Source organism: Chinchilla lanigera, unplaced genomic scaffold, assembly GCF_000276665.1.
Source record: "Chinchilla lanigera isolate Chin_1 unplaced genomic scaffold, ChiLan1.0 scaffold00032, whole genome shotgun sequence".
In the NCBI taxonomy this organism is placed as follows: Eukaryota; Metazoa; Chordata; class Mammalia; order Rodentia; family Chinchillidae; genus Chinchilla; species Chinchilla lanigera.
This window is the reverse complement of record NW_004955433.1, coordinates 1830818-1843648: the sequence shown is the minus strand read 5'-3', so window position 1 is coordinate 1843648 and position 12831 is coordinate 1830818. Positions and strand designations below refer to the sequence as shown.

The 12831-nt window shown below is 48.2% G+C and overlaps 1 pseudogene; it reads left to right on the top strand.

Annotated features, from left to right (window-relative positions):
* The first annotated feature begins 238 nt into the window (after positions 1-238).
* Positions 239-5989, top strand: LOC102005166 (annotated as a pseudogene).
* Positions 5990-12831: the final 6842 nt, after the last annotated feature.

The following is a 12831-nucleotide window of genomic DNA, read 5'->3' as shown; positions in this document are numbered from 1 at the left end:
CCACCAGACGAAAACAGTTTACAACTTTAATTACTGGGGACCAGCATTGGTGGCTGTCACCCATACTGGCTGGGAGTGGTTTCCATCAGCCAGTATGTGCCGTGACCTCCAGAACCTGCATCACACATCACCCAAAGAGCCAACATTCTCTTAACTGTGGAGACTTCAAGGCAGAACCAACAGAAGAGGTCTAAGTTTTGCTTCCATGAGAAGCTCTTTAGGATCAGTGGGGTCAAACATGGTCCAGGTAGGACGACACTAAATACTCTGGGTGCTGAGGTGGTGCTGCTGTTCCGTGTCTTCGCTGCTGTTCAGTGTCTTGGTGAGCACTGTACAGTCTGCTCCCACCAGTTCCCATGAGAGGCCCTGCCTGCAAGCGCCTCTTCCTGGTGCCTGAGAGCATGGGTGAGAGCGAGTCCCTCCCTCAGCAGGGCCTGGCAGAGTCGCTGATGGCTCTGTTCTACAGCTATTTTTGAACCAAGTTACTTTCCCCTTAACATTAAAAAAAAAAAAGGCAAAAAAGTTACCAAGTATGAACATAATGGAACAAGAATATTGAGAATCAAATAGAAGGGGTCACATAAAATTAGGTGTTTAAAACTTTGCTTTGAATTGACCATGAAACAAGGATACCTGGAAGTGATATGAAATTTGCACAAAAGTTTTATACAACCCAAAGGTGACTATAAAGCGCACTAGTAAGAGAAATCCCGGGATGTTAATACTGCATAAGTTGTTTGGGATGCTTGTGGCATTACAGTACTCCTTCCACATTCATCTGGAAATTTGTGTTACCTACTGTTTTGACAAATCTTCCTCACTAATACACATAACCTTTGAAAGAAACACAGGAAAATAAACAGTGCCTCTTGAACTCATTAACATGATCTGTTAGTGTCCCCATAAAACTCATCACATCAACTACCAGGTTGGGGCAGAGGAGTGCTGCATCCCAGTACAGCTGTCAATGTTGGGCGGGAAGGACCACAAGAGGATGGGAAGATAAAGAAAAGATGGAAGCTGGAGTCAGGTGGAGCCTTCTTTCCAAATGGGAGGAAAAGAACTGCCAAGCCAAAGCACTGCATTTATTTATACACTTAGCAAGTTAAGGTGCCGTGACACCTCCTTATTATCCTAGCAACCCATTGTTTGGATTGTGTCTTGGAGATGTGGGGTTCGATGGACTGAAGCAGCTTCTTCATGTGGTTTGCTCTGGGTGCTCTTCGTTCTCCAGACAGCCTTACTCCCACCCTGCACATGTGATCACTTCCAGCTTCAGCTACTCCCTATGGAGAAGGCAAGCCATTGCAGAACCAGCCACAGTGAAAGCAAACCCTGTAAAATGTTACTCCATGCAGCCAGGTTTTAGAACTCAGAGCCTCATGATTGTGATTTTGAATACTTATGACAGAAAATGTTGATTGTTGAACAATCTTACCCATTCCCTTAATCCCTCCAGATTCTTAGTCTAAAAATATGTATTGACTGGACATCCTGGTATCATTACATGGCTGAAGTAACAGGTTATCTGACAGGTGAGAGAGCTAGTTACATTTCTTTTAACTTTGGTGTTAAATTGAGTCAAAGATGCCAGTGAGTTTCTCCACACTCTGGTCCTAGGATTCAGCATTGGTGTCAGTACCACATCTGTTTCAACAGACCAAGGCAATCACAGAGGTCCTCAGATAAGAACATGGGCTTTACCACCATGTCACATGAGCATAGCATCTGACCTCTTAAATGTTAAGGTAGCTTAAGACCACAACTGACGTTTCCAGACTCCTCTTACACGGGTGCTTCTTATTGGAACATAGGGGTCAGAAAAGCTTGGGTGAGACACAAAGTCCTTAAGACTAGGTTAAGGGGACCATGGGTTTTTATTCTGAGATCTCAACTTTCCCAAATACATAAACCTGGATAAGTATAACAGAACAAGCTCCACCTAGGAGAACACTTTAGGACTTTCAGAAGAGGTGGGGAGCGGCTGAAGCTGGAGATTGATCGAGGCCAGTCTTAAAGAACACAGGGCCAAACTGGGCATGGTGGCCTATCCTTGTAACCCCAGTACTCAGGAGGCTGGGGCAGGAAAGATCCTTATGAGTTTGAGATCAGCGTGGGCTACAAAGTTGTTGGAGACCACTACACAAAGTGGTTCTGAGCAGGATTTAATATTAACCAATTGGCTTTCCATGTTTACTTGTGAGGTGTCTGAAGCTTAGGCATCTTGTCTAAAGATGGGCAGTGGACTCATAGTAAGTAAACCTCTATGAGTCACTGGTCACCACTGAGGTCTGTATTGGCCTGTGAAGGACAAGATAAGGCCACAGCTGAGGACATCTGTCTCCAACCCCAATTTACTTAAAGGAGACTGTAGCTGCAGGCATCTCACTCCTGCTGTGACGGCCTTCCTGGAGGATAACATAAGTTCTCCTAAACTTACATAATGTATTAGAGAAGTCCTTAGAGGGTTTTCCAAGTCCTGCTCAGATTCCCCGTTTTCTTGAGGATCCTCCTCCCTTGTTTGTAAACCAAATAAATATGGGTTGCCCAGAAACATCTTGGTCTAAACTCAGAGAATATTGAAGCTGTAAGAGAGTGAGACCCTCCTGGAGCCCTGAAATCATTTCAATTGTCTCATTTAAGCCTCACCGTCCCCTCGGTCAGGAGATTGTGGGCCTGATCAGCCTGTAATAACTAAGGATTAGTTAACCCAATACAAAGTGAGTTCAATGCCAGCCTGAACTGCATAGTGAGACCTTGTCTCAAAAAAAAAAAAAAAAAAAAAAAAACAGCACCTGAGGCAAGTCTCATGAACAAGCTGCTCCAGCCTCAAGAACACAGCCTACCCAAGACAAGCCACATGGAGAAACTATTAGGCAGAGAGGTTTTACGTGATATTCAATCTCTCAAGTGTAAAAATAAATGCACTGCAGCCATTGGAGCCCTCTCCTCTTCTTCCTGCCTTCCCCATCAGGAGAGAAGGCTCCATAAGGCCAGTTTTCTGTATTCTGACTCTTGTCCTTTTTTCTCCATCCTCTCATCATCCTCACCTGGGGAACATCGAAAGCTGCTCCAGACGCAGCAAGAAGAAGCCTTCATTCCCTGGTTTTTCAGCCCCGTATGTGAGATTGTGGCGTCAACACGCACTTCACTGGCCATCACCCACCACCTATGACCATAAAGCTACTCCCTTTTCTCAGTGCCTCCAGTCACTTCTAGGCACTTCTGGGCACTTCTCAAATAGGCTCAGGGACAAATTGGTTCCAGTTCCATTCTGGATTTATGTCTACTGCCCAGTAGTCCCCTGGGAACACTCAGTGCTCAGGGGGCTAACAACTGCCTATTTTGCAAGTGTGCCAAGGGGTCTGCATTCTCTTTCTTACCAAAGGGAAACCAAGTCTGGCTCTTAGGAAATAAAGTAGGTCACCTCATGACCTCCCACCTCTAGTGCAGACTAAAGGAGCAAATTCCTCTTCCCACACTGGCACCCCAAAGCCAAAAATCTTCCTCTTGGCAAAATGAGAGGCCTCCAGGGGAAAGCCAAGCCTGCTGATCCAAACACCTATCTAAACTCCCCTTACTTTGAAAGAGGCATGGCTCATCCATTTACATGGGTCCTTCCGTAAGTCCCAGTAAGTGTTCTAGGAAAGCCTATACTCCCATTAGTTTAAAAAGCTAACCTAAACGAAATGCACACTGTTACAGCTTGTTATCTAGATGCCCCCACTAACAAGTCATAGGTGGGGCTTTGGGGAGGTAGCTGGATCTAGGCTAAGGCCGGCAAGAATGTGATGCTAGGATTAAGGGTATGAGGGCTACCTGCCCTAAGGTGGGTACCCTGGATAAAATATAAGGAACAAGGAAGGCCCTGGCTCAGGCCCGGGTTGAGTTGGCTGCCAAGTAGAGGCATACGCTTGCTCAAGGATGCAGGGGGCACACACTCGCGATCAAGGTCCGCGGGTCGCAGGGGCAGAAGGCGCGGGAGCCCGAGCGGGAGCCACCGGTGGAGAAGCTATGGGAGCCACGAGGAAGAGGAGCGCAGCAAGGGCTGCGGAGCAAGGAACGCAGATCACAGAAGGAGCGGTAGCAGCGCCCAGGAAGGCGCAGCTGGAGCTCCCCGCCGCCGCGCTGGCACTCTCTGGACCAGGAACGGGACCGGGTCTTTGCCATCAGACTCCGGAGAGGAGCAGGCCTGGAGCGGCCGCTGGGACTCAGGGTCCCCTCGATCCTCTGCGTCCAGCGCAGCCTCCCCAGGGCGCTCGCAGAGCCCCAGGGTGGCGGCGGCCCTTAGCCAGCCGCAGAGCCGGCAGGAGCGGCTGCGCGAGGAGCGGAAGCAGCAGAAGGACCTGCTCAAGGCCTTGGAAACGCCCCAGGAGAAGCGAGGGCGACTTCTGGTCAAGGAGGAGGCCAAGGAGCGCAAGAAGCGGGAGAAGATGGGCTGGGGTGAGGAGTACATGGGCTACACCAACACCGACAACCCCTTCAGGGACAAGAACCTGCTGGGCACCTTTATCTGGGACAAGGCCTTGGAGCAGAAGGGAATCAGCCACCTGGAGAACGAGCTAAGGGAGAGGAACAAGAGGATCCAGGAGGACAATCAGCGGGAGCTGCAGAAGGTGAAGCAGCTGCAGAGGGAGCGGGAGGGTGAGAGAGCCCTGAGGGAGCAGGAGCTGGAGCTGCGGGAGCAGGAGCTGGAGCTGCGCGAGCAGGAGACAGAGGCGGAGCACTTCACAGGAGAACCTCTTCCACCTGCAGCAGGCCAAGCTAGCGCCAGGGTCCGCATCCAGGATGAGCGGGCTAAGCCCATTGACCTGCCGATCAAGTACATCAGCGCCGAGGGCAACCCAGCCCTGGAGATACAAGAGCCTTACACCTTCCTCAAGAGCTCACAGTGGCCAACCTGGAGGACCTGCTGGAGGACGTCCAGGTGTACCTGAAGCTGGTGCAGGGCAAGAACGCAGACTTCTGGCAGGACATGACCATCCTCACCAGAGAGGAGATCTCCAAGCTCCAAAAGCTGGAGGTCTTGGGTAAGGGTGGTATGAATGCCTCCATCAGCTCCGACATGCAGTCGGTGTTCAAAGGCAAAACCTACACGAACCTGCAGGTCATCTTCCAGGGCATCGAGGGCAAAATCCAGGCCGGTGGCTCCAACCTGGACATGGGTTACTGGGAGAGCCTGCTGCAGCAGCTTTGCGCACACACGGCCCGCACCAGGCTCCAAGAGCACCACCAGGACATGCTGCAGCAGAAACTGTACAAGCTAGGCGTGGGGAGTGGGCCCCTGTTCCCCACCCTCGAGCAGGAGCCCCCGTGAGAGGGCGAAATGGGTGGCGACAGTGAGGCAGTGCTCACAGAGGAGGACCTGATCCAGCAGAGTCTAGACAGCTACCATGCAGGCCAGTACAGCCCTCAGCTGCTCACCGCACAGGAGCTGCCGCAGGATGCCCACATGCTGGAGCCCAAAGAGGACCTGCAGCTCCTGCAGCTGTCAGGACAGCAGCTCCAGGTCACCGGTAATACCAGCTAGAGCACTGAGGACATCTTCTGGCCCACCAAGGAGGGCGTGGGCCAGGAGGAGGCGCCATTCAGCATGGGACTGCCCCTCAGCAGCAAGGCCTACCTGTAGGCGAACAAGTACCAGCCCTGCAAGCCACGCTTCTTCAACCGCCTGCACACGGGCTTTGAGTAGAACAAGTACAACCAGACGTACTACAACATCAACAGCCCGCCGCCTAAGATTGTGCAGGGCTACAAGTTCAACATTTTCTACCCGGACCTCATGGACAAGCGCTCTACTCCCAAGTACTTCCCGGAGGCCTGCATGACCAACAAGGACTTTGCCATCCTGTGCTTCCAGGCAGGCCTGCCCTACAAGGACATTGCCTTCAAGATCGTCAACCTCAAGTGGGAGTACTCCCACAGCCACGACTTCCACTGCCAGTTCACCAACGGCATCCTCCGGCTCTGGTTCCACTTCAAGCGCTAGTGCTACCACCGATGACGGCGGGCACTGAGCAGCAGACTGAGGTGGCATCTACCCCCAGCTGGAACTTCCCACCGGGCCTCAGCCTCCCCCTGCACAAAACACGGTTTAGCCATAGACCTGGCCCTGGAGAATGGAGAGCAACACCTCAGCTTGGGGTGTGTTGCAAGAGATAGTGAGAGCGGAGGGGGTCCAGCAGCTGTCAGACTTCCCCATACAGGTGCCCCAAGAACGACTCACTCTCACCCTGGGAATGTGCAGGGAGGAGCCAGACTTGGATGCTGGTCACTTGCCTTTGGAGGAGACAGCAGCACATTGGGGCCCTGCCTTGAGTAGGGTGCTGAGCCAAGACAGCAGGAGCAGAGGGGCCAGCATGGGGCTGGGGGTGGGTGGGTGGTGTGTGTGTGCATGTGTATAGATCATATCCAGCCTGGCACCTCCCAGAGCACGGGTCAGCCAGGCAGGGCCACACAGACGCCCATGCCCATGCCCAGCTCCAGCCTGGGCCCCAGCCCCTCCTGTCATGCTGGGGTGTGATGTCTGTGTCACAGTCCTTGAGGGGCTCAGAAGTTCCACTTCTTGGCTCTCTGGGCACCAGCTGCCATGACCAAGGGGTCCACCCAAGCCCTGTCTCATCTGGGAATCATTTCAGTCTATTTCTCTAGAAAACTAAGTGGGAATAAAAACCTCTTTTTGTTAAAAAAAAGTCAAATAGCTCAAGTATTTCGTCTTTTAAAACATACATAAATCCACATTGGAAAATACTCAGGAGGTTGTACTCAGGACAACCAAGTTTTTAAGATAAGCATGGAAATATGTGCTTTAAGTGTACATAAGCACAGCAGGTTCTGGGATAAAGTTTGCCCGCGATAACCAAAGTGGCAGCTAGGGCCGTGAAAGTTGGTCACACCGCTGATATAGAACAGTGTTAAGCACAAAGGCAATCCACCTTCTGACAAAGTCTGAATAGTGTGATTCTGAATGGTATAATTCTTGAGGGTGTCCAAGATTTGATTCAACCGGCCATAATACTGGAGAGCTCCATGCTGCACAAGTCATTTTAGTCCAGCATTTCTCTAAAGATGCCAAAAGTTGGAGACTACCAGCTCTGGTGTTCTCGGGCTGGCTTCATCCTGGCATATGTAATTACTTTCCAGCTTCTACGCTCCCCCGACATTACTTGGCCCAAACTCACTCTGCACAGCCTGTTTCTTTTCTACCTTTAATGAAATTTTGCTGCCATTCAAAAAATGCACACTAGATTTCAAATGCTTTGTACCCAAAAAAAGTCATTAATTATTACAGTGAAATGGTGTTTGATTTGTTTGGACTTCTTTTTGAAAAAGGCTACTGGAAATTTGGAGACCTGTGGTTTAAACCTGTGGCTCACACACACATGTCCCTGGGACAACTGTTCCAGAGTGTCCTATATGTTCTCTGGTAAAGCACATAGGAGATTATATATATAGCTATGAATATGACCTGGAAGCTTTCTAAGATTACTACTAGAAGTAGAGGGCTCTTTGGGAGGAGAACTTTGCTTCAGAGAACACAAGACTGAAGGACACAAGTTCATACAAAATCCCATCTCCTACCAGGAATCCCTAAACCCAGACATAAAGGCAAAATCCACACATTAGGGCCATTCAGATAATTACTTTAGTTGATCACGCTTAGGCAACTCTTTAACAAATGCTCTAGACTTCAAAACAGTAACGACACCAACTAAAAGACACATTCTTTTCCAGGTTTTCTCTTCCCCCTGTCACAAAGCTTGGCCTTGCTTTCCCACCAGGCGGTCATACAGAAAACCATATTTGGTCATCTACAGGGTTTCCTTTTACTGAGAAGCTTCATTTTCCCCTCTACTTCCTAGAATGGTCAAGCCTTTTTTAATCACCTAAGTTAGACACCCAAATTTAGCCAAGAGCCCCGCAATGAGTTTAGAACAAAACTGAAGTACGTACTAGCACCGTTTTGTTGTAAGGTTGTCCTCCCCCACTGAGATCTCCCTCCCAGGCCACCCAGCACAGGCGTCCCTATCATTGTCAGCAGAGCAGTCCAGCCAGTCTCTGGATGGGGAAAAAAAAAAAAGTGCTTCACAAGGGGTAGTGGCTACCAGCCTGCCATTTCAGTCAGTCTTCATGGGGCTAAGTATTTACCTGTGGTTTAGAAGATAAGGTATGGACAGAAACTGCTAGCAGAGATGACCTCTGGCCAGCATTGCTCACACTCATAGGCTTTTAGAAGGACTGACCTCTTCAGCAAACAATACCATCCACTGGTATTCATCAGAAATCAGTCACCAGGCAGGGCTGTTCGTGAGTAATTTACAATTTCTTTATGGATCACAGGCTCAGAATGAAGGTTTCCTAAGTGACCTTTGATAGCACTGAACCTTAAAACAGATGTGCAGGAAGCTTTAAGACCCAGAGTGAGAGAGTAGTTCTACTTCACCAAGCTTAAAGTTGCTTCAAGCAAAAACAACTTGGCCTAGATATGGTGCCAACCCCATGGGCAGCCTGACAGTTTGGAGAGGTGAATGCTGCTGACCACAGCTGCAAGCCTGAGGTATTTTCCCCCATGTAGGGTGGGTTCTCAGAACTTTCTCAGAACAGACAGCTTGGGTACCCTTAGCTCCTTCCTCCAACAGCAGGCCACTAGGACGGTCTGCCTACCTCCTCAGCTGCACTAGAGCAGGTTATCTTTGCTATACCATCAACAAGATCCCATAAAGAGGTCCAGAAGGCCACTGCTTCAGTCCCAGCATGTACTACTGGCTCCCTCCATCTAAGGCTGATGAGAAAGGGGGTCTTGAGCATTACTTTTAACAAACCTCCCCCTCAAAAATGCCTAGTAGCAGCCTTTCAGAGGCAAGAGTTTAGTTCACCTGGCTCTAATTTTGACTGATTTTTTCCACCTTTGACCATTTAACTCCCCTCTTTCCACTTCTCAGTATTCACCTGAGTGTCTCACTATGTTTAGGAGATGAAGATAATCAAATGAGCAGTTTTAGATAGCTTTGGCACCAAGAAATAGACTCACAGCTACAGACAGCTTTCCATGAAAATAACCCCTGACCTCTAGCTCTGAGTAGCTCTACACTAGGCACCAAAACCCAGAAAATGAGTTGAACCCAAAGTGCCCTTGGCACAACTGAGCAATTTCAGTTAGTACCACCCTGAGGAATAATCAGGGTTCAAGCTGCTGTGAGCTCAATGCCAAACAAGTTTTAAGACAAAAGCGGTTTTAGGCTAGATGTAGCCCAATGTCAAGGAAGCAGGCAAGGTACACCCAGGGCCAAAGCTCTGAGCTCACACAGGATGCTGCAGCCAGCACGGCCTGTGTCCCCTGGCAGGAAGGGTCCCAGCACTACTCCTGCCTGGCTCTAAAGCGCAGCTGACTTGAGAAGCTTGTTGTTTGCCACCCCCTTTTCTCCATCTGTCAAGTATGGTTTTCATTGTAAACCATCTTCTCCTGAGCCTTATCAGTGCATGATGTCCACAGCCCGGCAGCCTGTGCAGCGACACCAGCAACACGGGGACTTGTCCTAGGACTTCCCTACACCTCACTGAGACAAGACAGCTGTAGTTTCACCCTGCATCCAGTCAGAAAGGTGAACTCTGCACCCACCGTTTTCAGTGGAGATGTTCACAGCTCACTGGGTAAAGAACATTGACACTTGTGAAGTTGGCTTTCCTGTGCTCTTTGGTTTTTATAGTGATTAAGTTTACAGAAATGAGACTGGAGAAAAGGCACTCATCATGCTCAATACCTCAAGATTCTTGACAAGCCTGCCACTAAGGCATTTCCCCATTCCCTTTCGTGTGACAAGTTGTCCCAACAAGCCCAGGAAGCGGAACGATAGTTCTCATCCACCTCCAATTAGACCACTATCCATCTATCCGGATGAGGTTTATTCACTGTCCCCACCACAAAAAGCTTCTGACCACCCCTGCATCACAAGAGTTCTCTCGGGTGACTGCCAATGGCTGCGGTGGCTGAGAGAAGGCGATGAATCTCCACCTCCACCTCACTCAGTTATAAGGGACAGTTAAGCCTGCAGGTTCGCTGCTACCTTCAAGTCCCACAGCAGCTTTCTAAGTTTAAAGCTTTAATCCAGCCATAAGGAGACTAAGAAGTCAAAGTTTGACATTCATCTTAGTTCCCTTCCCTTGACAAAGTCTAACTCAAAAGAAACAAAGGTTTTCCTATGGAATTTATCTAAGTAAATGGTCTTTAGTCTTAGGTGAAGAAAGACAACCAGCTGGCCCTCAGTTGCTTTCTGCCATTATGCCGGACAGGTGCTTCTCTGTAACAAGAGATTTTAGGGTTCTGAGGGAAGGGTGGAAGTCAAAAATTGCTCCAATAGATTCCTGAGCTTGCTTTCAACATAGAACCTCCAATCCATGTATTTCTCTGGTACAAAAGCCTCACAGAAAGCCAGGAGAGCGAATGTGCTCAGCTATCACTTGTTAGACACCCAACAGAAATCAAGACAGCTGACTGCCCAGAAAAAGGCTTCAGCTTTTAAAAATCCCAGCTCGAGCAAGGCTTGATGGCGCAACCCCAATCCAAGATACCTGGGCCATGAGGTAAGAGGCAAGGTAAGGTAATAAGATCGCAAATTCAAGTCCAACCTGAGAAACTCAGCTAAACCCTACCTCAAAACAAGTAAAATAGGCTGAGGTTGTAGCTCAGATGTAGAGTGCTTGCTTGCCTAGCACACACCAGGCCCCGGGTTCAATTCCCCGTCATGGGGGGATTTACAATTTGAGACCCCATCTTAAGTTTCTATAAGACTGCATGCTTTTCAGAAACCTCAGTTTCTCCCGTCTGTACTTTGAGGAAGGGCCTTTAGGAAGCTGCCATGAACTAAGACAAATTCTGCCACACAGGGACTAGTTCCCCTTCTTTTAAAGTCCTTCCCAAAAAAATAAAAATTAAAAAAAAAAAAGGGGGGGCTGGGAATTTAGCTCAGCGGCAAAAGTGCCTGCCTGGCAAGCGCAAGGTCGTGAGTTCGGTTCCCGGTACCGGAGAAAAACCAAAAAATAAAAATTAAAAAAAAATAAATAAATAAAGTCCTTCAATTCGAGGTTCCCTCAAGGTTTTTTTCTATTCTTCTTTCACTTCTAAACCTAGAAAACATTTCCCTTGAGAGCTACCAAAAGTTTGGTCCTTCCCACCGAAACTTCCCAGCCACCAAAAACCTTTCAGTGCATAGTACCTCTAAACCTTTACGCTACATTCACCCAGCCAGACCCACACCCACCACCGGAACAGTCTACAACCCGGCCCCCTCAGCCCTTACTTTATAGTCAAAACCCCACCTTCTTTTTGGGTGTGGACCAAGGGGAAGGCCTGGGAGCTGCTTTAGCCTTGCAGCTGTCCCTGGTTGCCCGCACTTACACCTGCACCCATGCTGCGATGTGGAGATCATGGATTTAATGAAATGATACTCCTCCTCCCCACCTTATTCTACTTTGTAAAGCCTGCTGGGTCATTAAAAATGTACTTTAAGGGAATCATTTTGATACCCTCAAACCATGGCTAAATCAAGCTCACCTGTGGCACTTAGTCTTCATATGGAAGATGTTTGGCAAACCCTCAGGAACTCAAGGAGAAATATGTGCAACTCCTCTGTCAGATGCTGATGTTAAACAACCTTCACCTCAGACAACCAGGTTACAGCATCACACCTGTGTGCGACCTTCATTGCCCTTTCACATGCCCATGCCCTGTTCTGGAGTGAGGGAGGCACCATCTGGAGGCTGGAGCTTTGAGAATCTGCCATGTTTTATCTTACATGAACTGCTTATAGCAGACTGCTTTAGACTCTGCTTCCTCCAGTCTCTTCCTAGCCATGCTTTTCCATTATTAGAGTTAGTTTAGAGCAAAAGCCTGAAAAATTGCATGTTTAGGTAAAGTTGCATGAATCCCATGGCTACCTGGAGGGCAGATGTGAAGAGGGAAAGCAGAGGGTAATAGGCCAGCTGGGATATAACCAAATTGAAGGCAATAGGTAGATAGATACAAATAGACACAAATAGCTAGATCCAAATTGACTTAGTTTGTTCCTGTGACTGTCAGCAATGCTTTCTGGGAATTTTCTGATTCTGGCCACTTTCATCTTCAATTTTCACAAAATATCTGTAGTCAGGGGAAAGGGAGACCTCTTCTAGAAAAGCCAGGAAGCATCCAAAAAATAGGCAAATATTCTTGAAAAGAAGGTGTTTTTTAAAAACTTAATAACCAGAATTAACACCCACTATTAGAGAGTTTGATAATGGATGCACCTTGATAACATAATGATAAGTGAAATCAATCAGACACACAAGTTTAAATATCGCCGGATTTTTCTTATGTGAGAAACCCAAAATATCAATAAATATTAAAACAAAAGATAGATAATAGGAAGTAGGGGGTTAGATCATTCTCAAAGGGGAAGAGGATCGAGAGATGGGGGGAAGAGAATAAAAAAGAAAATAAGATGTGTTCTGTATATGTGAACTCCACACAAGAAATGTAAATATGTAGTGCAAACATGTACTAATAAACAGAAATAAATTTTTTAAATGAAGTGAGTTGTAAAGAAAGAACATGGTCTTTAGAGTTAGACAAACCTGGGGTTAGTTCCCAACTCTACTACCGACAGCTCTGTGACCTCACACCAGTTAACCTCTCTCTGCTTCATTTTCCTCATTTGTGAAATGGCTCAAAGATAGGGCTTACTCATAACATCCTGGGAGGGCTGATCAACCCACTTTTGTGGCTGCCATCTATCTACTTAGGCTGTGGAGCAGGGCAGCCTCCAAGGAAATCACCTCAGGTGTAGTTGGAACACA